This window comes from Myodes glareolus, chromosome 10 (genome assembly GCF_982192425.1).
Source record: "Myodes glareolus chromosome 10, mMyoGla1.1, whole genome shotgun sequence".
Taxonomy (NCBI): domain Eukaryota; kingdom Metazoa; phylum Chordata; class Mammalia; order Rodentia; family Cricetidae; genus Myodes; species Myodes glareolus.
In genome coordinates, this window is record NC_142035.1 from 42,500,589 (window position 1) to 42,528,056 (window position 27,468).

The following is a 27,468-nucleotide window of genomic DNA, read 5'->3' on the forward strand; positions in this document are numbered from 1 at the left end:
TAAAACTAGACACATCCCCTCATACTAAGGTTGGACAAGGCAATGTAGTAGGAGGGAAAGAGTCTAAAAGCAGGCAACAAAGTCAGAGACAGCCTCTGCTCCCACTGTTGGAGTCCCATAAGAACACCAAGCTTCACAGCCATAAAATATATGCAGAAGACCTAAGACAAACCAATACAGGTGCATGATTGCCAGCTGAGAACTCTGGGAGCCCCTGTGGGCCCTGGGTAGTTTATTCTGTGGGTTATTTTATTGTAGGGTCATGACGCCTCTTGCTCCTACAACCCTTCCTTGCCCTCTTCTGCAGGATGCCCTGAGCTCTGCCTAATGTTTGTCTGTGGGTCTCTGCACCTGCTCCCATCAGCTGCTGGATGAAGCCTCTCTGGGGATGATTATGCTAGGCTCCAGTCTCCGAGTACAGCAGAGTATCATTAAGAATCATTTTATTGACTTTTTTGTTGATCATATTTGGTTATATCTTTGGTCTCTGGGCTAGCCAGACAATGGTTCCTGGTCTTCCTGGCAGTCTCTTGACATGGGTTACCTTTCATGGCATAGGTCTCAATTTAGAGCAGTCATTGGTTCAGTCCCACAAGTTCTGTGCTGCCTTTACCCCAGCACATCTTGCAAGCAGTACTTATTGTAGGTCAAAGGTTTGGGGGCTGGGTTGGTGTCCCAATCCCTTCGCTGGAAGGCTCGCCTGGTAATAAAAGATGCTAAGGTGCTATTTTCAATCACCAGAAGCAATGAAGGGAAGGGGACCCACCATTCCTTACCCACTTGACATTTTTGTGGATTCCATATAAAATATTCCCCTAAGGCTCTTGTGTTCAAGGTTTATTCTCCACCTACTGGTGCAATTAAGAGGTGACTAGATCCTGAAGTCTCTAACCCCATCAATGGATTGCCATCAACTAGCTCATGCTTGCATAGGCTCTTCATAGAAGGTGAGGCCTTGTTGGGAGAAGAAATCGTGGAGGTATGTCCTGGAAGAACATCTCTTGTTCCTGGTGTCACTAAGCTCTCCTCACATCTCTGTGTTCTCTCCTCTTGTAGAACAATCTTTCTGTACACTATGAAGATATGTTGCTCACATTGATTTAATAAAGAGTTAAATGGGCAAAAGCCAGGCAGGAAGAGGTCAGGCAGGACAAGGGAAGAGCCCAGGGATGAAGAAGGGCAGAGTCGCCAGGAGACACGGGGAGAAGCAAGATGAGCATGCATGTTAAAGAAAGGTACCGAGCCATATGGTAGAACTTAGATAAGAAACATGGGTTAATTTAAGTTCTAAGAACTAGTTAGCAACAAGCGTAAGTTATTGGTCAAACATTTACAACTAACGAATCTCTGTGTAGTTATTTGGGAGGTGGGACAGAATATTATGCCTACACTCTCCCTCCATCCATCAGCTGCCGGGCCATTATTACATGAGTCGCCTCTTCACCACACACGATACTCTGCCATTACTCATTTTCAAAACAAGAGGCCAACTAACTCTGAACCCAAACCATAAGCGGAAACAAGCCTTCTCTTCTTTAAGCTTATTACTCTCAGATATTTTGTCAAAGCAATGGATACTGTTTTATGAATTTTGCCACAGCAAATGTAAATTAAAACCATTTTACATGGAGGATTTTTAAAAATTGGCTTGAACATAAGATACAAAACTCTATCTTCTCTTTTTCACTTTCTTCATATGATTTTTCTTTATATTTAATTTCTAAGGAAATTCTTCTATTTGTGCCTATATCCTAATATAACAACCTAAAATGAATCATAAAGTACATGAAGGAAAATCACCTCACATTAATGCTTTGTGCCTTGTTCACCCCACTACATTTAATGGACATTTTGAATAAAATAATGAAGGACAGAGGGTAACATTGTATGGTTACATGGACCAGGGACCTGAGCGGTTCAACCAAAGCCATATCCACTCACTGTGGGCTAATCAAGTAACTTGATCACTTAGTCCCATTACTTATCACTTCCCTAGAACTCAACTAGGGCTCCTGAATGCAGGAAAGACAAAGGACCCTGAAGTTAACATAAAGAACAATGGATAATGCTAAAAATTAATGCTGATTGTGACTGTAACCTTCAAGATGTCCAGAGCCCAGGAATCCTGTTGAAAACAAGATAATATGGTCTGATTGCTTTTGAATGTCACATGTACCTGCAAGAAACAGCTCTGTAAATTGTCAGGGCAATTTATGTGCAAGGAATTCAAAGTTAATTTCTAAAGTCTAAACCCTTGTTTCCTCCACTCTCAAGTCTGTCAGATTAGACTTTTATTTCCTACATATGGTATATGACCTGTACCCACACCAAAAGAAGTTCTTCAGCATGAGTGTGAGACAGGCTAGCAGAACTTTGATGTGGGATTTCCCTCTGTATGCTGTGATTACTATTGTGATAAATAAAGGAACTGTTTTGGGCCTATAGCAAAGCTATAAGGGAAAACTAAGCTGAATGCTGGGAGAAAGGAGGTGGAGTCAAACAGAAGCCATGTAGTCCCACCATTGGAGCTAAAGGGAACTTTAGCCGGTAACCCACAGCCACGTGGCGAACACAGATTAATAAAAATGGGTTAAATTAATATGTAAAAGTCAGCCAATAAGAAGCTAAAGCTAATGGGCCAAGCAGTGATTTAAATAATAAGGTTTCTGCGTGCTTATTTCGGGCCTGTGCAGTCAGGAACAAGCCCTCTTTACTACAGAACTAGCTGTTTGAATGCAAACCTCTTGAATATTTGCATATCACAACTTTTTTGTGAGTTAACTCCATCATCTAAGAATGGCATTATAAATGCATCATCATCAGCCAGGTGGTGGCGGTGCATGCTTTTAACCCCAGCACTCAGGAGGTAGAGGCAGGCTGATCTCTGTGAGCTTGAGCCCAGCCTGGTCTACAGAAAGAGTGGTCCAGTCTCCAAAGCTACAGGGAAACCCGGTCTCAAAAATCACCCCACCTCCCGCCACCAAAATGCATCATCCTCATGGGGCTGTTGAGAACTACATGCAGTATATAGCTAATGCCATTGCTGATGTTAGCTTTCTAAGTAATGGCCACAGGTATCCTTTATATGACTTCTTAAATCTATGGGAGATAACTGAAGACACAAGAAAAATCTACAAAAAATCTTTCTGGTTGGGCAGTGGTGGCACACACTTTTAATCCCAGCATTCAGAAGGCAGAGCAGGTGAGTCTCTGTGAGTTTGAGGCCAGCATAGTCTACAAGAGCTAGTTCCAGGACAGGTTCCAAAGTTACAGAGAAACCCTGTCTCAAAAAAAAAAAAAAATCTGTCTGGTGGCTATCATAACTGTAAAACTTTATAAGCATATCCTGACATTACAAGGTATATATAAATGAAACAATTAGCAGGGTAAGACAAAAGAAGTCATTCTATGAACAAAAGTCTTCATTCCTGGTATGGGCTTAAAATGTTCTTTCCTAGTTTAGGACTTACAACGGACATTGCCCTTCTTGGTCCTATAGAATGTAGAACACTAACGTGAATCCCAGCCAAAGTTAAGCTATGTTCATTTTGAGACTTGACCTTTTTCTCAAACCATGCAATCACCATGAAAGCCTAGGTTGACCTACTAGACAAGAAGACACTGCATGGAGAAAAATCACCCCATCCCAGACAAGCCAGCACACAGCTACAACCAGACAAGCTACATCCTGTGACTGACCCAAATCAGCAGAAACATCTATCAACCCACAGCTGACCTTAGATGTGGTCCGTGATCCAAACAAGGCCACAAGAACCATGGGGCACATCCAAAGATTTGATAAAAGGCTATGTTTTCCCCCAGCAACGAATGATTCACAATACTTTCCCTTCCTACTGATGAGCCCTTCCAGATTAATACCACGCTGGGAGCTTCAGACACGATTCCCTTAACCCGGCCACAGGATAAACAGCCTAGTAGCTGTTCTAAGGCAAACTTGCCCAAGTGGTCAGTGTGACAGGGAAGAAATGAAATCTGCATTCAAGAAGGCAGGACAGAGGATGGGGACCTGGGCTCTAGACAACCCTACAAAATCATGGTGTGCTTTTACTCCAAATTCCTTTACCATGGACTTGCATCACCAAGCAACCATTACATTGTACTTGGCTACTGAGAACAACCAAAGTCAACCCTAATTCATCACAGAAATTGGGTTCCTTAGAATAAGCTCTTGGAAGTTAACCCTTGACCTTATGCTTCCAGAGCCTTCCATCAGCATCTTTAGCAAACCTGAAAAAGCTTGTCCCCAACAGAAAAAGAGGCATTGCCTTTTTCTAGACACGACATAGCGGTGGCTGGCTTTCCTCCAGTCTCCAAAACAAAGAAAGAGCACCTACTCAAACATCACTTTGCTAGAGGGGCTGTAGCTGATTTCCCTGCTCATTTCTGATGAAGAACAGAGAGCTGGATGCAGGAGGAGGGAGGAATGATGAGTGAATTCTACCCGGTGCACATACCCATCCACCCAAGTAGCATTCGTGAAATGAAAAATGTACCTGGGCTCCCATTTTCAACTCTTCCTCTTGGCTCTTCCTTAAACATCTAATTACGAAGAAACTTATGTGTTTAGATCCTTTTTCCCTCTCTGGGGAATCCAGAAATCAAATCACTTTGCCAACACGGCCAGCAGAACAAATCGTTTGTGTTGTGGCTGAGCCATACGGCTCCCTTCACAAACAGCAGCGGAGCCTGCCCAGCTTTGCTCTCACAAAGCCATTTGGGGGAAGATTTTTATGGCAACAGAGGAAATGTTTCTACCAAAACAACACCTACAACTTTGCTGGAGATATTTTCAGGAGGTTTCCCCTACTGCCGTTTAAGACGTTCGAATGTCTAGTTAGAAAGTCTGGCTCGCAGTGAGGCTGCTGGGCCCCACAGGAGGATTTCTCGGCCAGTGATTGAATGAGCAACCTGGAGCAGGTCACTTAACCTGGCAAGACCTCTGGCAGGTCATAAAACAGAAATCTCGGCCCTTCCGGGAGTCTAAGAAATGAGGCAAGGATGCACTTTTAGCATCCAGGTTACATAACAAGAGCTGAAAGAAATGAAGGGCACTGGAAGGCAAATTGAATGTTAACGTAACCTTATAGGGACTAGTGATATAGTCACTGTGGTCTAGTGAAGAGACTCCATCTACCTCAGGACCAAGAGGTAACTCCCAAGCTGCCTGAGAGAGGCAGACAGGAGAATCAAAGCCTCTTGAGACAAAGCCCTCAGTTGTTCCCCCCATGTTAACCTCTAACAGTTAATGTCGGTAAGGAACACCCTCACCTGCTTTGGAGCTGCCTTCTGCAAAGCCCAAATCTGAGCTCAGCTCCTCCCTGCGCTCCACCCTGAGCCTGCCTTTCCTTCCACAGGCTGGATATCCCAAGCACTCCAGAGTGAGCCTCTGTTCTATGATCTCTAGCTTAGCGTCCGTATCCCAGGAAACCCAAACTGAGACAGCACGGATGCATTTACTGTTCAGGTGAAAAAGTAATCCCCACAAAGGTTAAGAAACATGTCGAATCACACAAACCATGAGTGGTATCGCTAGAACTGGAGCCCAAAATCTTAAACTGTCATTCTCAATCATTTGATGGCACTGCCATCATTTTGTCCAGAAAATAAACTAAGTCGTTGGATATCATCCTCACAGTAGGCTGCAAGAAGCAAATTAGCACAGGGAGAAAAATATTGTAGAAATATAAATATAATAAAAAAAAATAAAAAGACAACTTCCAGGCTACCAGTGCAGCTCAAAGGTCGAACACATTTGCTCTGGGTACAGTACCCAGCAATGAGGACAGAGGGAGAGAGGAGTGGGTTTGATAATGGGGTGTGATGTCAGAGCCCAGGAACTGAAGCGACCTAATGACAACAGCACAGGCTTCCAGGAAGTGAGGGCAGAAACCACGCAGTGACATAGCCATTCCTCATGCACTCAGAGGAGAGAGACAGAGAGATACCCTGGCTTTTCCTCCACTCCAGCTTTCACCAGCGCTCATACCCACACACCTACTCAGGTGCCAGAAGACATGGAAGAGATCTAATGAGCAAAACTGTGCATAAATAGCCCAAAAATATAGCAGAAAACTAATCAGCAAGAAGCATAAACACTCTGAGAACAGAACTGAATGAAGTAAGTCATGAGTCTTCCTAAAGTCTCTGAAATGGTAAGCAGCCCCAAGCAAAGGGTGGTCGGACGATATGGACTCTCACAAGCCATGGCTTTTCACAAGCACCGGACTTTGCTATTGCTCAGTTTAAACCCTGAGATCTGAAAAAGATGCTGGCAGGCGTGGTGGCTCACGCCTTTATTCCAGCACTGGTGGGACAGTTCAAAGACAGTCTCTGCTATGCAGCAAGCAAAACTCTGTCTTTAAAAAAATGAACAAATAACATAAAAATAAAAACAATGGCTGGGATACAACTTGGTGGCGGAGCACTTGCTTATCACGAAAACAGGTCTGGGTTTTATGCCTAAAAGTGTGTTTGGGGATTCTAAATATTTCCCATTATTATCTGTTAAATAAAATTTTTAAAATCTAAAGCATTTTTACCGCAAACTAGTTTATTTGATAGTGCTTAAGTAAGTAGAATTTCATTACCCAAATTTTACTTATTCAGCTCAAACTTTTCCTCTCAATTGTCACCTAAATTAGCTGCTGATGCCCCCGCTATTCCAGAAGGCTAGCTATACCTTTACAATCTCACATGCTATTCAACAAAGTCGGAACTAGAACACAGATGCTTCTTGGAAATCCTATGCTGACTTCTCATGCAGCAGATATCCGAGAAGAGCGGGAAGGGAAGGGAAAGGAAAGGAGAGCAAAGAGAAAACAGATTCCCAAAATGGGCAGCCACCGTTAGCAAGCTTTGCCTACTCTCTAATCATCCTACGTTAAAAGTCTATTGCGCTACTGTCCCTATAGAGGGAGCGTGATTTGCTCTTTCACGGGGACTGCAAATTCCTTGTAGTCCTTCCACTCTCCAACAAAACTTCTTTGAGGTCATTAGAACCCAAAGGGCTTGAGACAGGGATATGAGGGTGAGAGCCAGCTTTGCTGCCAGCTCCCTGTTTGGCATTACAATGGCCAATTATCTTCTCTGTGCCTCTGTTTTCTCATTTCCTTCCGACATGATGCAACCATAACAAGATGGTCTCCACAGTCCATCCTGTCCCGAGTGGGATGATCGCACAGCAAGACGACAGAAACCCTTTCCAGAACCAGATAAACTGATTCTTGCTCGACAATGGCCCAGATGTCTGTTTGTGAAGCTGCTTACCAGAATTAAAAGTATAGTCGTTGGTGGTGGCAGAGAAAAAATTCTGATCTCATTTCTGACTCGGTTGACTATGACCTCATCCAGCAGTTCCCACAATGGGTCTAGGGTTATCTGAAAACTCAATTCTTCTTCTTTCCTATCCACACCCTCTGCTGCATAACCATCAAGGGCCTTATCCTCTGCCACCGGCCACATTTGCCTTCGAACAATAGGATATTAGCAAACACGAAGTAAGCAAAGGCTTTGGAAGTCCTTACACAGCAAGCTTGGGCCCCTCCATCCTTGCTCCTGGGTCATACCTAAGCAAATATGTTAGATCTAGAAAGTTCAAGGACGAGGACACACACTGCAGTATTAAGTCACCCCGGTCTTACTAGCTAAAGCCATCCTACAGCAGCAACAGATAGCCGAGTCACAAGGCACACAGGACAACCCAGCCTATGTCAGCAGACCCTTGTCAGATAATATGAGCTAAGGCCAGATGAAGCACAGGTCAACTCCTAAATGTCTAAGATGGGGACACTTTAAAAAAATTTTTAATATTTTCAGGGCTGGAAAAATGGTTCAGCAGTTAAGAGCATTTGATCTTTCAGAGGTTTGGTTCTCAGTACCTATATGGTGGCTCACGACCATCTGTAATTCCAGTTCAAGGAGATACAACCCCACCTTCTGATTCCTCATGGGCACCAGGTAGGTAAGGCACATGGTCAACATACATACTGCATGCATACATGCAGGCAAAACACTCATACTCAAAATAAAATCAATAAGTCCAAGTAGGCTTTTAGCTTTTTTGAAATAGGGTTTTTCTGTGTTGCCCTGGTTGTCCTGCAACCTGCTGTGTAGACTAGGCTGGCCTCAAACTCAGGGATCCACCTGCCTCTCTGCCTCATGAGAGCTAAAACACATGCACCATCATGCCCAGATAATTTTTTTTTTGTTTTGTAGAGATTTTTTTTAAAAAATTTTGTTTTTAACTATGTGTGTGTCTATGTGGACATGTGCCATGTAAGTGACTGTGGGAGTCACAGACATCAGATGCCCTGGGCTAGGGGTGAGGCCAGCTTTGAGCTGCCTAATGTGAGTGCCAGGAACTGAACTCTAGTCTTGTGCAAGAGTGGGATGCCATGCCCTCTTCCCCGCTAAGCCAGCTCTCCCGCTGACTCCCCACAGACACTTGCTCGGTTGCCTTCCCGAGTTCTGTGATTGCTCGTTATGCAGCTTACTATGGCGATACGTAACGGAGCGCATTCCTGAGCACGCACTCAGCCCACCTGTAAGGATTGTTCCAGAATTGAAGTTCGGAGTGGTGTTATCGCGTGGACTTTAAATGCATCAGCACTTCCAGGGCTCTCAAGTCCCAAGATAAAGAAATTGGCTGAATTTTGTCTAACCTACAGTGGGTTTTTACCACAGACCTCCATGCTCGATTCCAATCAAATTACCCCTCAGCCTCACAGCCCAAACCTAGGTTGAACTTCTAGCCAATCTCCTTATTGTTTATACTACGCATTTCATTTTCTCTTGCAAGATGGTTAATGGTCCCTTCCAAACCAAAACAACAAAAATTACCCCACAAGCACCGTGACATCACAAAACCTAATGCTCATAAACACATATGATAGAAATTAACGGTGAATGACCAAACAGCGAAAATCCTCAGACAGTGCAATTGTCTGCTCAAATAAATAAATCCTAAAATTTCACTATTCTCATTTGTCTTTGCTGGCCTGGCAGAGACTGACTCCTCAGGTCCTCTCTCCTGGACTCCCAGCCCGTGTGTACTATGCATCTGTAACTATCAGCAACTACTGCCGACAGCAGCAAACGGGACAGGACCTTCTGCTCAGACGCTCTCCAGATGCTGGTCACATGCGATGCGAACCTGGAATGACAGTTCCATGTTCCTCTGAATCAGCAGGAGTCCCCTCCAACCTGTCAAACTTCTGCCAACCATTGTAGTTTTCCTGCTGGCTGGGGCTGAGAAACACTGAACGCCCTCATTCTCAGTGACCACAAGGTGGCACCATATAAGCTAGTAAATGGAAACACCCCACTATATTTTGACACTCATAACTCAATTTCAGGAGCTCAAAATTTGTAATAAGTTCAGAAATACAACTCAAACATAAAATTTGACCTCTACAATGTGGATTTTCTTGTGCAAAGTCCCCAGCTCTTAGTCACATACAAAACTGACTTCATTCATTCTTCATGTACTGGCTGAGATAGTGTTTCTCCAAAGCCTTAACTGGGACCCTCCAGACCATGATGCAAGACCCACCCCTGCTAGAATTGACCCGGCATTAATGTTTTCCTACAAATACCTACCATTTGGTGCTGACTCCATAACGAGAAAGGTCCTTGCTTGGGGCCTTGTAGGTGGTGAGAGATGAACAATACTGAATGAGGAACGTGTGTGGCTGAAGGGAGAAAAGGACAGTTGGGAGGGAAAAGGAACAAGTAAGATGGGCACTGGATATAAATATGACGGAGCTTTCTTAGTGTTCTATCTTTAGCCTCTTCTCTACCCAACCTCAAGAAGAGGTAACTACAAACCCTAGACAAGAAGGGAGAGATTGGCTGGGATAGATGCCTGATCGCTGTATCAGCCAGCCGAGGGGACCACTATGAATTTAGAAACAATGTAGAGCCAGACTGCTAAAAGATTTTATTTTGTTTCATTTTTAATTATGCATGTATGTGTCTTGAAGCAGGCCGACACATGTATCGCAGTGTCTGCAGAGGCCAGAAAGGACACTGAATCCCTTGGAAGGAGAATTACAGCCGTTGTGACCCAAGGTGGCTGCTCACTTGGAACAACCTGGGGATCGTGTAGGAGAGCATGGCATGCTCTTTTCCCCTAGCCACCATTCAGCCCTAACGTTCTTAAGTTAGGGCACTTATCAAAAGCATAAAAGACAATTAAAAAACAGAAAATGACCATGTATTTTCCTAATCAAGGGGGGAAAAAACCAAAACCCTTTTACTTTCTGGAGATAAATACTTAAAGTCATTTGTTGAGCATGAAGAGCTCATTCCCAGACTCCAGCTATGTCATGAAAGACACACAAAGAAAGACGTTAGGAGTCCAGTGAATCCGATTTAGTATATCACATCACTGAGGTCACCAGAGAAATGCTTCTACTTTCACCTTGGACACGAAGTTCCCTATTCCACATCTCTAGGGGGCTGTCATCATTGAAAGGGACAGACGGAAATGAGAGCTGGCACTAGGTATGTAAGAACTTAAAAGCCTGGTGTATCCTCTGATTCCAGAACGCAACACTCGGTACTCCTCGGTGCTTTCAGGGCGAGCCGGAATAGGTGATGCCAACTTAAACAGCCTCTAGCAGGCGTCATGCACTCGACTTAGGACCTCCTGGCTGTGTAAACATGCAGCCTTGTTCCCCAGGACTGAATAGCATTTGAACTATCCTTTACAGCCCCCGCCCCCTAGTCACAGCAAGGGCTGCATAGGATTTTTCAGTACTAGGAAAATTCAAAACATTTTAAGAATTGGTTTAACCCTAAAATCTAAAATTAAGGAAAGGTATATCCAGAGACTGTTCTATCATTCTCTCTCCCTGCCTCTTATCCCACACACCCGTGTGTGTGTGTGTGTGTGTGTGTGTGTGTGTGTGTGATTTCCCTTCCATCTGAAATCCTTTAAAAACTCCATGTAAAAGTATAAGCCATCGCAACTGGCCACCAGCTGTCAGGAATGAGACAGCAGGCATATTGTGTGATTGACACTCCCTTTTGTGACAAGACTGTAGCGCAGTAACTCTACTTCTCTGGGGAATTCTATACTTTGGAAACATTCCAAAATTCATTTCTGCCTCCTACGGCCTGATTTTCTGTATGCATTCTTTCAAAAGCCATTGCTGTCCCCTGGGAAGAAAGAAAACTGATACGAAATTAAACAGAAGCAGCCTTCTGAAGGCCTCTCAGGCAAGGCCTGGCAAATAAAAGTGATTTCTCCACTTTGTTCCCCCTTTCCTCTCCACACAAAGTTAAATCCCTCAAGGTTGCTTATTATTTTCACTTGTAAAAGTGCCTTCAGGTAGGCAAATCAACGTCCCTGCTGCAGAAGGAAGCCCAGCCAGCTAATCCCCGGCGCATGAACCACAGCGACAAGAACTCCCACAATGCACAACTGCACCCGCCCCCATTTTCTTGCCAATGCTGCTCCTTAATTGGCCATGAATAGTTACAGTCAGCCCCAGCAATTTCTGCACCCTGGATAGCATAATCTCCTAAAGCATCAGCTGCAAGCTTACAGTCCAAATTTTGAAAGAGCATCCAATTAACAATCATAATAATAGTGATGAAAGAGATGCCAAACTGCTGTGTGGACTCCAGCGTTCACAGTGGAAGCCCGGCTAACTGAACCGAATTATTCTCCCACTCTCCTTCTTCGGGATCAGCCTTTTCTATTTCCATTTTTCTTAATATTTTTTCTTTTGAGACACTGTCATTATGTAGATAGACAGGTTGGCCCAGATCTATCATTTCCTTTTTTTATTCATTTTCCTTAATCATGGCCTCTTATAACCAGACTGGCCTCAGATTTGCGATGTACTCTAGGATGACCTTAAACTTCTTACCCTCCTGCCTCCACTTCCTAAGTGCTGGGATTACAGGCACGCAACAACATACCATGTCTCCTCTACCATTTCTTGAATGGTCTTTTTAGTAAGGAAACTTTATGGAACTAAATAGAACCAAAGGCTGTGATTTCAAACTTCATATTCCATTCACTAACTAACATAGACTGAACAGAGACACTATCTGAATATAGAGATAATTGCCGATGACTGAGCTCAGGGAATTCACAAGTCCAACCAAAGAGAAGCCGCTAAATGAATCTGTTGCATCCATGCAGCAAATGTTTCCTGCATGCTTTGCCACACTATATGCCACAGTGACAATACTGACATGAACCTCCCTTGCTCTCATGGAACATTATCTTGGTGGCGGCACTGAGAGCAGACATAAGAAAATGGTCTGGATACCGGGAGGTCCTAAAGGCAGAATTACAAATCTCAAAGACTGTAATGTTAAAACAGGAAAGTGAAGATTAAGTCATAAATCTAAAGACATTGTAAAGAAAGGGACCCAGTCAAGGAAACAATGTGTCGAGGCCCTGGTGGGACAGGCACAGCAGGGAGTGAGGGACAGCACTTGGCGAGGGTAGCCAGCAGGGCGTGACCAGGGTGGGTAGTAACAGAGGCAGAGGCAACGATGAAGCTACCATGACAGACCACAAGACCCTTGTTAGCGCTTTGGCTTACATTCTGAATGAGGCAGGAAGCCACTGCGGGTTCGGAGGAGAACAATATCATCAGACAGATTTTCAAAGACTCACCCAGGCTGCTTGGTGGAGAATCCTCTGCAGGTGGTTGACAGCATGCACAGAGCGGCTAGCCGGAAGGTTCCTATAGAATCCAGGCAAAGGAAACCAGGGTTAGACCAGAAGGCAATGGTCAAGGTAATCAAAACTGGCTGCATTTGGGACACATTTTCAGTGTCAATTAGAATCAAATACCGACGAGCTGGGTGACAGTATTTGAGGGCAGACATTGGCTTTGTTTGATTGGGTTCCTCTGTTTTGTTTTGGCTTGGTTTGATTTGGTTTGGTATTCTCTGCTAAACTGCGGCTTTCACTTACGTCTTGGACACTGCCCAACAAGTTTTGTGTTTAAGGCTTGGTCCTCAGCTTGGTACTAACGGAGCCAAGTCACTAGGTGGCTGGGGGTGTGCCACCAAAAGGATTATGTGACACTGCCTGTATCTCTATTTCCCAGATGCCATAGGAGAACAGCTTCTCCAGCCAACACTCCTGGTCTTGCTTTCTGACTCACAGGAACAAAGGCAATGGGACTGAGTGATCATGGGACCAAACTTCGGAAACTCTGATTCCAACTAGAACGGGCATTTGTCTAGCGAGGAGCAGCTGGCTGAAGAAAGGCTCAGCAGAGCTTCAAATTTGTGTCCACTGGGGCTGTTGGCCACGTGGCTTGTGGTTCTACACTAATTTATATCTCCCATCTCTATACTCAAATAACCCATAGTCAAGACATTTCTCTGTCTTTCTTACTGAGAATCCAAACATTTTCATATTCATTTTCCCTTCCTCTCATTCCCTCCCTTCCTCCTAATCTCCTCCCCTCCCCTCCTCCCTCCCTCTTCTATTGCCACCCCTCTGGGGCAGAGCACAACCACATCCCAGATGGTTTTGACAGCTCTGGCCTCTATCTCAGAAACACTACCTTATCAACCACAGAGCAAATGATGACCTAAATCGCATATTTTATGATATGATACCAACACTCAGTCTCTGTACCCTGTCTCCAAGAGAGCTTTCTATAGCGCTCTACCTGGGGCTCCCTTTCCACCCCATATGCCTTCATTGCATTGGAGTACAGAAGGGCATCCTGTCATTCTCAGTTTAGGTCTCCTGTAATACTCTCCCAGCCTAGAAAGGCCTCCCCTGCCTCTCTTGCACAACTTTTCTTAAGGGCATTTATCTACGCACTCTGCCCACATTCTGGCCTCTACAAATCACCCCCTTCAGGTTCCATACCACATGCTCATTCTGCGCTGCTGAGCAAGTACTTGATTTGAAAACACATGCCAACTGGTATTGACTTTACAGCCTCTACTTAGACAACAGAGCATTTCATACATGTTAGGTCTTGGGAAGTGACAGTGTCCAAAAAAGACAGTCTCACCTCAGGTCAAGCTGGACTGTAGATGATTTTTGATGGTTAAATAAAAGACAACATTCCTCAAGAACTTTTGAAATGGGTTCACATTTGCAAGAGAGTTGCTTCCCTTCCCTCTGGCAGAAGGGACATATGGTTCTCCACTGGCATATGCCTGCGGTTGTATATCAAAGTCCAGGAAAGCCTCTGGGCTCCCCCAGTCCCTGTTCACAGGTACCTGTTAGACATTTCAAAGCTCCAGCGCTAGCATCTCTCCTCCTCCTCCTCCTTGGCCATGAACCACAGGCCTGCCACAGCCCAGGGCTTTCTCCCCTTTAGCTCCCGCCCTCCTTACAATCTGCTAGCCTCGCTTATTCTCTCTTGCTACTCTCTTTGGTCTCTCTTCCCTTGCAGACAGCCCTTGGTCATGTCCAGCCTGCTTTGTTTTTCTTTCTGCTCTAGATTCTCCCAGATGCATCTGGTTGTTCCCGTTCTTATCCACACTATCTGATCACAATACACACACACACACACACACCCCAATCAAGAAGGAGCCCCTCATGTACAATACACAGTGATTAAATTACTTATTTTAATGACAATAAATAAGTTAAAACAACACTGCCCCCTCTTTATCTGGCTGCCTGAAATTGGATACTGAAAATCCCTAAGAATCCTGAGTATCGCCCTTGAGTAAGACAGAACCAGAGTTATTTCCTACTCCATCTTTCTGTGTTCCCTCTGCCATTTTGATTCATCCACTAATGTTCTCTTTAGACAAACAGTGTGCCACAGAAAAACAAAACTTACAACTAGGCTCATCTCAGAAGACTGGGATGACAGGCACATGACATCTGAAATCATAATCAAGCCAATACTAGGCTCACACTTAAACAAGTCACTGGCCTTACGGGACAATAGCTGAAAAGGAAATGCGCAGTTCTGGGCTGCTGGTCATCACAGCTCCGCCGTCAATGAGATCTCAGGGCACAGACAAGGGGTCACAGGATGACAGAGACAAAAAGGAAAAACAATGGCTTTTAGTCAGCCACTTACATTCCAGGCAGGAATCCCTGCTACATTTCAAAACATCACACTTCCTCCATCTTGATATACTATGTCCGTGGGGGAAAGACATCACCGACTCACCTCTACCAGGGGCAGAGCATGCCCCAAGAAACTATGACTTTGTTTTCCTCAAAAGAGACGTGGTCTCTAAACCTGTCTAAGTCTTTCCTTTATTAATCCTTTCTTTCGCAAGGCAACTACCTCCTATGTTTAACAGACATAAATAACAAATACTTGTGTATACCTAACCCAGAAGAGGACACTCACATTCCTTTGTTTTCTAGAGCCCAGAGTAGAGGATGGGGAGAACCTATGGTTCCTCTCGGGAAGTGACATTTGCACTTAGGGCTGAGAAATCAGCTCCAAGTTGCCAGACAGAACAAAGCAGGAAATGAAAAGAGAGTCTTCTTTCTCAAGGGCAGAGAAGGACTCTGGGCAAAAAGAAGAACACGCTGGAATTGTGGTGCAGGCCTGCCATTTCAGCCCACGAGAGTCTGAAGCAGGATGACGGCAAGTTCAAAGTCAGTAGGGGAATCACCAGAAGACGTCGTCTTGAAAAATACAATAACGAAGAAAGGAAAGAAGGGAGGAAACATTTATACTAGAGAAAATAATAATAATAATAATAGTGATGATGACAGCAACGAAAGTGGAAATCCAGGAAGAGAATAGCTCCAGACAAGTTAGAAATCAGAGGTAAGTATGGTGGAGCTCTCTGGTCCAGTATAGCAAATGCTGAGTTGGATAGGCAAGCAGTGAGTATTCTTCAAATAATCCTCAGTATGCAAATAATCCTGTGTCTCCACTTCTCTGCCAACACTGAACATGGTTGCTTTAAAACAACATGCCTTCCAGAAGCCCCTCAAAATAAAAAATCCTCAATAGCACACACTCACCCCTCCGACCACAGATGACTACGGGCCAGACAAAACAAAGGAGTATCTCTTGGGAGCATTTGAAGGAAGACATAGTGCTCACAAACAGTTGGTGATTAACACTTAAGTAGAAGTTTCCAGAATAATGGGTACTGAGGGACATGGTAAAGTAGGTGCCAAAAAAAAGGGAGGGGCGAGTGGCAAATTATCCGGCTCTCTTCCTGTTCAGATTGCAACTCTTTTTCTTCTCCTCAAACCTGGCCCTAGGGCCAGAATGCAAAGGGACTTGTCCTCCAGGTCTCCCAAGTCCCATTTCTTCCTTCCTTCCTTCTTTCCTTCCTTCCTTCCTTCCTTCCTTCCTTCCTTCCTTCCTTCATTTATTTATTGAGTTTTTCAAGACAGGGTTTCTCTGTGTAACCTTGGCTGTCCCGGAATTCATTCTACAGACCTGGCTGGCCTAGAACTCATAGAGATCCACCTGCCTCTGCTGGGATTAAAGGCGTACACTATTACCACTCAGTCCAAGTCTTTTTTTTTTTTTTGGCTTTGTTTGTTTGTTTTTCAAGACAGGGTTTCTCTGTGTTACAGACCCAGCGGTCCTGGAACTAGCTCTTGTAGACCATGTTGGCAATGAATTCACAGAGATCAGCCTGCCTCTGCCTTCTGAGTGCTGGAAATCAGGCATTCACAACCACCACCGGGCCCAAGCTCCATTCTTTTTCTTAAAAAAATAATTTATTTAACTTTATTTTATGTGCATTGGTATGAAGGTATCAGATGCCCTGGAACGAGAGTTACAGATAATTGTGAGCTGCCATGTGGGTGCTGGGAATTGAACCCAGGTCCTCTGGAAGGCATGCCAGTGCACTTAGCCACTGAGCCGTCTCTCCAGCCAGCCCCAGTGCCATTCTTCAGGATGTTGGTGACTTCTGCTTTTACACATTGACGATGCCCCCCTTGGCACCTAGCCCTCATACTGTGCGAAGCACAGTTCACACGGCAGGGGCAGCACAGCAAGTCTGGAAGCTCTCCAGCAGACATCCTCACTGAACGCAAATGTTCGTGCTCAGTGAGTCACCTCAGACATTCGGAACGCAAGCCAGTCAGTCTCACATGAGGCAGGCCGGCCCAGCAGAGATCAGTCAACCCACAGACTCCTGAAATGGTGGTGGCTGTTTCAAGTCAGTAAGTTTTGGTGTATTCTGTTTGGTGTATTCGGCAAAAGAGGGCCAAGGCAGTGAAAGACCAGAGCAGCAAACAAGAAAGGTAAGGACTGAAACAGAGTTCCTGTAGGACAGAGAGCCGGAGCATAATTCTAGAATTTGGCACTGAATCTCCAAAAGATCTGATTGAGTTGTTGGGCAAATCAGGCTTCTTATTTTCATTAATAAAAGAAGAATGGACTCAAAAACGAAAACAAAAAAGCTCGAAGACCTTCATACTAGAGTTGAAAAGAAAATCCCTAAAGCAAGAAAGCAATAAATCTCAGGAGGAGACTGGAAGGGAAAAATGGAGAAAAGAAAGAGAGAAGGAGGTCACACAGTTTGAGTTACACCAACACGGAGGTCATCCATAAGCCAGACAAGTCGCATGCAGGGAGGAGGAGCTCAGAGGAAGAGGACTATTGGAAGCCCAAGGTACCAGTGGAGGTATATTCGGACTCTGCCTCGCATCAGCAAGAAAAAGAGAAGAGAGAGAGAGAGAGAGAGAGAGAGAGAGAGAGAGAGAGAGAGAGCTGCTCTTTCCAAAGTCCCCCGTTTGATTTGAGCACCCAGGTCAGGTGATTCACAAGAACTCCAACTCCAGAAGATCCAATGCTATTTTCTTGCCTTAATGGGTGTGTGCACACATAAACACATACACATATACATTTAAAAAAACAACACATATTGTTCTATATTTAGAGCACTACTACAAGAGGGCAATGTTTCCTATTAAATGTCCAAAGACTTTTTAAACACTGTTTCAGTTTTTTTACATTCCTTAATAATTTTTAGAGTGTGCACAAACCATATTATCTTAACTGATAATGACTGTTAAGGATTAGATTACCATTTTACCCTTGGCCTCAAGTCCAGGCATTCCTCCAAAGGCCACTGAGCTACAACTAAACATGCTTCACTCCATCTCAAAGCCATCAGGTAACCTCATAGCCCCCAGCCTCTCCTTCATCTTCCTGCCAAGCTCACTACTGTCCTTCAAAACGCAGCTCATGGAGCTTCCTGTCACTCACAACCTCCTTGCCTTTTCCTGACAGACTTAAATATACCCTCACTTAGATATACATATATCCCACTATATACTATAGTACTTAAAAACTCTTGTGATAATTACTTGTTTAGACCTCTGCTTTCCCACCATATTGTGGTTTCCTTGAGAGCACACATCAAGTACTATTCATTACTGGGTGCACAGTGCTCAGCAAAATAGTCATGAGGGTCCCTGCAGACTGACCTGTTCTGTTGCTGTAGAGACTTCTTCTAGGTGCTTGGAATGCTCTTCATAGTAGCTTTAAAAAACTCTCACAAAGTGGATTGCAATTTACTAGAAGGGTGGGAAATTTTAGGAACTAAAGAGGAAAATATATACTTATCTAGAATTAGAATACATGAGATAAATCTGAAATTTCCAGATGGAGATAGACCCAATATATCCTTCTGTTTCCCTGCATTGCATAGTTCCCATCTTATACAGCAAAGTACATTATAATTAGCTGTACACATGGTTATAATAAAGCAGTCTCGCATTTTCAATTTACTGCTCATACAGGGCTTCCCTGTAGAGGGGAAAAGAAAACATTCTAATTACAACTCAAGGCACCTGTTTCAAACACCTTTCGGAGGGAGTATTCTTTCTTATGGGAAGACGTCCTACATGCCAAGTACTCTGTGGCTCTAGGTCAGGTTACACTTCGTTATTCTATGTCTTCATAATGTCTCTGGCTCTTGCATTTCACCCAAGTGTTTAGGAAAGAAAAGCCTCTAAGGGTCCCAGCAGGAAGTAGATGGGAACTTGAACACACAACTAAGGGGGTGGGGTGTAATATGGAAGTTTTTACCAGGTAAGGCAGAGCTTAGGAAGTTAACCAGGGAGCATGGCATATCCTAGGTCTGAAAGAGAGCAGAGGTGGAGGAACCCACAAAGCACACGTGACAGGTGTGTCAGCTTCCAGGAAGAGGTTGTATTTTCATCTGTCAGTGTGCTAGTAAGAAATCTGAGGGAGCAGGCGCCCCAACCTAACAACTCTCCCCTCATTAATCCCCTCTAGAATCTGCCAGAACGCCACAGATGTAGCGATTAACACCTAGCCTAAGGAACTGGAGGGTCAGATGAGTGATATCCTATGTTGGCAGTCTCGCATTTACTGGCTTCCTAGTCTCACTCTTCCTTAGGAAGAGCACTGGGCACGCAAGTGTAAAGCCCTGCCCAGGCAATCAGCATATGGCGACAGCAGGTACCTGGCAGGCTTGGCTCATATTCTTTTCCTGAGTGTGCACGCAGAAGCTGTTAGTGACCCACCCAGGTCTCTTCTAACTTTCCAAGGACTCAGTTTCCCTGTGTGGAAGAGGTGTTATTCTATAGCCAACACCCTCCTGTCAGAGAACCTTTCGAGTGCAAATACCAGTGCTAAGGCTTTCTAAAGTCCTCAGGCTACAATCAGAGATTGGGAAACAAACAGCCCATCTCTTACTGCCCAGTCTGACAATTCGACAACTAGGAAGATTCTGCTGCTTCCTAAAAGCCCCCAGCACCCAGGAAGTCGCTTACTCCCAGTAGGATCAGCTAACTAGCCCTATCTCTGGTGGCCCCTCCTGAGTACTATTTATACTCCCAAGTTTGGTTCAAACCAGTTTTAGAAGACACCAAACTGAGGGAATGTCTATAGTGTTTACTCTGAAGTGAAGAGAAGCATGTTCAATGTGGAACCAGAAAGTCGGACTTCTCAACAGCTGCCTGGCTTCAGCCGAGCTCCGCCCGTCAGAAGAGATGCCAGGACTCAGCATTCTCAACTGTCATGTACCCGCTCAGCATAAGACAATCTCAAAGTCCCTGTCTAGCTCCCAAGTTTACTAAAGTTGTACTAGAGAAACAGAAATGCCGAGGCTGACGTGCAAACTGTAACAGAACTCCACTCTTTGCAGTAATTCCTAAACCTTAAATTTGAATGGAAAAATGGGGGTGGGGTTGACTGACTGACTGACTTTTGGATGACAGTAAAATAAACATTAGAAATTAAAATTTTGCCTATTTTAATTTGTCAAATGGCAATTAGATGTGATGCTTCAGCTAAATTTTCTCGATTTCACGACATAAAAAAATAATTTTCATTCATGAATCTCCCATAAGCATCTCTTGACACTCTTTTTGTTGCCTTATCGTTGGAGATAAACTCAGGGTCTAGCCAGCACCAAACAAGTACTCTGCCACTGAAGTACAACACTAGACCTACTTACACTTTTTAAACCCACTTTAATTTGGGTTTGGTTTGGGTAAAGTTTTCTGGTATTTGGAAGAATCCAGGCCAGGTCCTCCTACATAGTAAGAAGGCATTCTATCAGTGAACAACAGAACATCCTTAGCCCTGATATTTTGGTACTTGTTCACATGGTGAAGAAATGGGAGGTTTAGGCTTATCTGCATCGTTCTGTCAATGTCTTCGTTCTCTGTTATTCCTTCTTAAAATGAAAAAGAATATAGTAATCTCAAACTCTATAAATTTCAATTATTTCAGTTCTGGTCTTGGACTTTATTACATTTTACCCAGTGCATTTTTCTATAGCAATGCCCACCTACTCCCTGGCAAAGTTGCTGGATCCAATGCATCTCCAAACTACTTCTTAAATAGGAAGCTTGGGTGCTAGACAGACAGTGGCATATGATGGCATATTCCATTTTCAGCTGTCGCATTTAAAATAATAGCAGAGATCATTCCAGTGACCACTCACAAGCACGACAGGTGCCAAGACTTCTGAGTACTCCTCGAAAACAAACTACAGGCAAACTGAAAGCATGATGGATGCTGGGGAGGACACTGAATAGGGGGCAGAAATGACTATAAAGGATTCCAAAGTTCTTACATTGCCGTCTTAGCCAGTGCACTCATAACAAAAGTACCATGCATAACTACATGGGAAGTCAGAAAACAACAATGGGCTTTCTGGACGTCCTTCGGGGGCTTTGGGAACTCTTGGGTCCTGGGACTCAAGAGGCTGTGGGTGTTAGAAACAGGAGAAGCAGCATGGGAACCAAGCACAAGTTCTAAATTTGTGCTTTATAGGCACGTTATCTGAAAAATGGTTTCCTTCCAACTTCCTCCACCATGAAGGATGGTCGCCTGTTTCTCTGTGATAGTTGGGGGGCGGGGGGAATGTGATGTCATACAATGTCATTTGCCAAAAAGTTATATATTAAAGTATCACAACTATAAATTTGAACAAAGTACAGGCACTAATTTTATGTACATAAAAATCATAAAATTGTCAAAAGCATTAAATTACCAAGACAGAAAATATTAAGTTACTTTAGAAGTGTTCACATGAGTAACTCTGATCTACCAAATTAATGATATCAGTGTTTCTCAAAGGTGGATACATAACAAGAGTGCCTGGGAACCTAGAAAATTCTAAGTGCCAGGACACACACACTCAAGACCAATCAAAACACCTCTTCAGATTGATAACTAGCAACAACATTATTTGAGGAGCTACTCTTGTGACACTGGCATGCAGACAAAATCGAGAACTAACCTGGATTGCACTAAATAAATGCTAATGTGACTTAGGCAAAAGACCCTCCTGTGCCCTTCCTTCACACATGCTCATCTTTAGCCTGAAGCTGTCTCCTCCACCTGTGTCTAAGCCACCCTGGAACTGATACCTACGTCTACAAAGGAGATGAGAGTGAAGAAGAGAAACCCATCAAGTGCAGAACATTTAATCCACGTTAAACATGGAGAATGAGAATGGCATCCATGGTACGTTACCAGAATGGCCCATGCAGTAAAAAGGAAGCTGCCTGACTGAGAGCGGGCTACACATGGCCATTGGCATGCTCAACTTTGGCTCCTTTCCAGCTGTGATATCATTCAAACATTCAGCCACTCACCTAAATGTTTGCTAGCCATGTAACTTGGGCCTACATCACCTTGAACTTATAAGTGAGCAGGGACAACAGAATCTAAAGAGTAACTCCCACTCAGAAACATGGAAGCACATGCAAAGCGGACTGAGAAATCCATCACACGGCACCATGATCTACGGGGAAAGGGTAGACATTCCAGACTGCAGCAGCAGCATAGGCAAAGGCCTGTGAGAGCAAAAGTGTGCAGTCAGGAAGCTGAAGTCAGGAAAAGAGAAGGGAGGCCAGAGAGGTCAGAGTCGTGAGACCCTACAGGGCAGCAGCAGGAAGGACCACACTCGGGTCCTCCCCACAAGACTGGGCTTCCCAATGCTACTGACAGGTTAGGTGACTTGTACAGGATTACCCTGGGTGTGTAGGATGTTCAGCAGCATCCTGCCCTACTCCTGGACGAAGCAGCAACTTGTTTTACTTTGGGTTTGTTAGTCTGTTTTACAGTCAGTACAATATGACACTGTAGTACCCTCATACAGTCCAAAGTGTTTCCAGATACCACAAGACACTGGGAGAAAAATTGTCTGAGAGTCTGATTTGCAAATCTTGTCGATGACGGACACCTATGCCATGGTGAGTTAAGACTAGGATGAGCCCTAAGTCAATGGGATGTGTTTAAGACAATGGTGAGGTGAGATGTTTCATTTGGGTCAATCAATGTTCAGAAAGAAGTCAGAAGCTGCAGAACTCCCAGAAGCCCTCGTGGTGCATTACAGGAAGGCATCTAGAACTGTGCAGACTCAATGAGCCCAGGGTAGCCTAGTGAGAGAGAAATGTGAATTTGGAAATAGGGCTCCCCGTTTTCCTCTGTGTTCTTGGTAAAAACACCAAGGGCAGAAGGTGCGGTGAGGTGGGCAGCTGAAAACTGTCTTATACCTCAGGATTTTGCACAAATACAAGTGACTCTAACTTTAAAAATATGCAATGACTCATGCATCCTAACATGCTTGCTTTGTAAATAAGAAAACAGGCACATAGCTGGGTATAGGGGTATAGACATTTAACGCTGTTAACTCAGCACTCTGGAGGCTGAGGCGAGCTCACCTTGTCAAACTCACTTCCAACTGGACGACGACATGGAACTCCTACATTTGCTGCTGAACATGTGCCTTTCTCACGGTAGGCAAAGGTTAGTGCCATTGCCTTCACAATGTGGTACTTTGGTGTTTGTTTTATTTATTTAAATGACGAGTTAAGACTAGTGTTCAAAATCTTTCCAGTGTCTGCATGTGCGAGAAGATGGCAACATGCCTCATGGGGAAAGGCACATACGTGGGCAAAATACCCTAGAAAGAAGCAATGCCGTGGCTGTACCAGCTCCATGATTTTCTCATGGTTAATAACACCAGCTGTACCAATTATAAAAGAATTTTTGAATCTTTTTATTCACTTGGAAAGCTTTTAGAATCTGGTGAGTGTTACATGATCCAGTAACTGTATAATAAGCCAAGGAAAAAGTCATAGCAGTCACCTAGTCCCAGGGCCACCTGCCTGAGGTCCACAGGTCACCAGGGAGTCAAGGTGGCACAAGCTGGGTGGGGAACATGGCTGCACAGTTGTCTTCACTACGTGTTTGAAGGTGAGGACATTATCCAGCTGCGAACAGAAACCAACAGCCAGGGCAGTATTCCGAATCATCCATCCATAACTTACTTTTTCATGGAAATTTCAGTTAGTTTCATTTCATGTTAGAATTGTTGCAGATAACTAAACGTTACAACAAAGTAACATCATTTCACTTGTTGCCAAAATGTACATGCTATCATGGCACAACTTTATTTCAGATTTTAATAACCACACTTCAGCATAATAATCTTTTGTAGCTCTGATTTGCCTTGTTATTTAAACTAGGCATGAGAGAACACACCTACAGTTAGAGTATTAGAGAAGCTAAGGCAGACAGATTACAAATTCAAGACCAGCCTGGGCTACACAGCAAGAACCTTTGTCAAATGTTAAAAAAGAAAGAGAAAGGGTCAGTGAGGTGCTTCCGCAGGTACAGATACTTGCCTCCAAGCCTGATCCCCAGAGCACAGGTAGCAGAAGGAGAGAAATGACTACTGCAAGCTGTCCTCTGACCTGCGCACACAGACAATGGCAAGTGCACATACACACACACACACACCTAAATGCAACTTTAAAAATTTAAGAAAGAAAATAAAAAGTGAAGGGAAAAGTTCCTTAGACTCTAGAAGTCAAAGATATCTATTCAACGCTTCTCATTCTATAGACAAATGACCATGAGAAGGAGAGGAAAGGAGCTGCTGAGACCCCACCACCAGTCAGAAATAGGCGCAAGCCTGAACCATTATAATACCTAACAAGGGTTCTGCTTGTTTCCCACTCACTAAATCACAAGAATAAAGAGCACCTCCTCCCTGCAAGCATGGCCAACACATGCGGATATATGAACCCCAAAGTTAAACACTAAAATGTGAGCTTTGTAAACATAAGCAGAGGAAAAAGACAAAGACCAAAAAAAAAAAAGACATTGATTCATCTTTACTGATTGATAACAGCAAAGTTAATATTTATTCAGCTTTAGTATGCATCAGGTACTTTTCTAAGTAATTTATACATATTACTTCATTTATCTTCCAAACAGTTTTTAGGCATAATGATGGACCTAATTTCAACGATGAGAAAACAGAGGACTGGTGAGGTTAAATGGGTACCCAAAGATCCTGTCTTAGTTAGGTTTCCATTGTTGTAATAAAACACTATAACCACATGCAACCCAAGGGGGAAAGGGTTTATTTCACCTACACAATCCATCACTAAGAGAAGTCAGGACCAGAAGTCAAGGCAGGAACCTGAAACAGGAACCAACACAGAAGCCATGGAGGAACGCTGCTTAATAGCTTGCTAGATCAGTCCATTTTCTTATAGCATCCAGAACAGTTTACCCAAGGGTGGCACTGCCCACTGTGAGCTGGACCCTCCTATATCAATTATCAATCAAAAATTGTCCACAGTAGAGTCTGATGGAGACATTTTCATCAATCTTCCCATATGATTCTAGCTTGCATCAAGTTGAAATTAAACTATCCATCACAATTCCCGCGAACAGGAGGCGGTAGCGATGAAGCCTGCACTGTGTGAACTCTTACCCAGAGCTTACGCCCTTAAGTGCTCAAGGCACTGGAAAAACTGTTCTCATTTTTCCATTTGACAGGTGAAGAAGCTATGGCTCACAAAGATTCTGTATCTCATTATCAGGGACCCAAGAGAAGACTAGAACCCCAAGTTCCAGTAGGATGGCTGACTCGACCTCTGGTTTGGAATCTGGTCTGAAAAGATAAGAGAAAGGAGGGGAAGAGGAGGAAAGTGAAAATGGGGTTATCAGCAAACCAGCCCCAAGGTCAGTAGATGGAGGAAAAAGCAATAGCTAGACAGAAAGCAATGCTTGTGCTCAGGTGTCCCCAGCAGCATCTCAGACCCAGAGTAGAAACCAGTCAGGGCTCCTTGAACCATGGAAAACCATCAAGACAAGCTATTAATGCCACCCCAAAGTGTCTTCTAATTTAATGTAATTTCATGCTGCTATGAGTCAGCCAGAAGGCACACATTGAAGGGAAGAGGCTTAGAGATGGTGAGCTGCCTTCCAAAGAATTCGTTGGAGATTGCTTTCATGGAGAGTTGCCTTATTTCCCCATTTCGCATCAGCCCGCCAACATTTTGATGGACACAATGAATGTTCTTAGTTCAAAGATGCACTGAGCATGCTTTCCTTGCTTGGGCTTCACATAATTTTCATATCTGACCTTATAATTTGGCCTTTTAATTTCTATTTATCCTGAGGAAAATAATTGCTCCCTGTTCCCCAAATAGCTGCCTTTGTGCAAGATCAACAATATTTCCAACTTCTAATAAACAAGATCAGATAAGTTTGCTCCTAAGCCAGAGAACTAAAGCCATCACATGTATGCATGATCCATGTGTATTGTGGTGAAACAATCCAAACACAGTCACATCTGCTGTGACTTCTCCGACAGAGCACAACACCCGCACGGGCTAACAGTGCTGCCGTAGCTGATCCTCCTCCCTGCATCAACAGTTACTCATTTGCTTCAAATCGGCAGATGATGCACTAATGAGAGTAACTGGCCTTCCAAACTCAGAAGAGGAAGGAATAAGCAGCCCTCTAGAGAATGCACGACGCTAAAGGCTACAAATGTCTTTCTGGCCTGGGGAGTGTGGATGCAATCCTCAGAGACAGGAACAGTTTCCGTTTGAAATCACAAGCCTCGGACTTACTATCTGTGGTTTTCAGGAATGCCTTAAATAGAGTTGGCTTATAAGGCTCAACCCAAGCAACGCATTAAAAACCCTCAAAGATCAATGAAAGTTCACACCTGCTAGAAGCCACACTTCCTCAAAGACAATAAGAAGAGCTGTGATGGGCACAGGCTGCAAGGCATCTTTCAATTGAGTGGCAACACGAGTGTAAGAAATTCATCTCCTTCTAAGCTCACCACCACTAGAAACATAATTTTATGTTGAAAATATAATACATACAGAATATTACAAAGAGATAAGAACAATAAACCAGAGACATCAAAAAGAGCCCCTGAGGTCATATATGGTAGTGAAAGTCAAAACCTCACATCTATGTATGTATAAAAGGACAGTTGTCCTAATAAACAAGAAAATTACTTCTACAAAAAGAAAGGAAGGAAGGAAGGAAGGAAGGAAGGAAGGAAGGAAGGAAGGAAGGAAGGAAGGAAACCTGTTTGAAAAAATTTTCTTTTTTCTTTGGCATCTAGCTCGTTGTATTATATGGTCACTAAATCAGAATGGTAAGATTAGGAGGTTAAAAAAAAAAGTTAAAAGAGAGCTTTAGAAAGATGTTTTATTGCCAGACAGTGGTGGTGGTGCATTTCTTTAATCACAGCCCTTGGGAGGCAGAGACAGGCAGATTTCTGTGAGTATGAGGCCAGCCTGGTCTACAGAGTGAGTTCCAGGACAGCCTCCAAAGCTCCAAAGCTCAGAGGGAAACTCTCTCTCAAAAATCAAACAAGTAAACAAAAGATGTTTTATACAAGATGTCACATAATTTAAATGCTGAAATGAACAGATTTCACTATCTCGAACCTTCAGTCGAACATGATGAGAATGAAAGACAGACACAGTAAGACCCCATCAGTCACCCAGATGTCCCTACAGCTCTCTCCAGCTCCTAAGTGTGGGTGTGTGTAAGCACAGGTAGGGAATTAGCAACCTCCCGCATCACTAAGTCTAGCTTCTCCTGAGGCAAATACTACTTGAAGATTTCAGAAGAAGCAGCTCATTTAGGAAGTGATTCCAGGAAATGCCAGGAGGAGAATGGAGAGGCGAGACAGGGAAAAAAGGCAATACAGACTAACATATCCAGCAAGCTGAGACTCTGGGAAATG

At 43.9% G+C, this 27,468-nt stretch overlaps 1 protein-coding gene across 8 annotated transcripts in view; it reads right to left on the reverse strand.

Annotated features, from left to right (window-relative positions):
• Positions 1 to 27,468, reverse strand: part of Plcb4 (phospholipase C beta 4) — a 360,990-nt gene that overhangs the window by 270,151 nt on the left and 63,371 nt on the right. For all 8 annotated transcript variants that reach the window (XM_085696768.2, XM_085696772.2, XM_085696774.2 and 5 more), the window contains exon 2: positions 12,659 to 12,728. The gene's annotated coding sequence lies outside the window, so the exon portion shown is untranslated. The remainder of the gene's footprint in view (positions 1 to 12,658; positions 12,729 to 27,468) is intronic.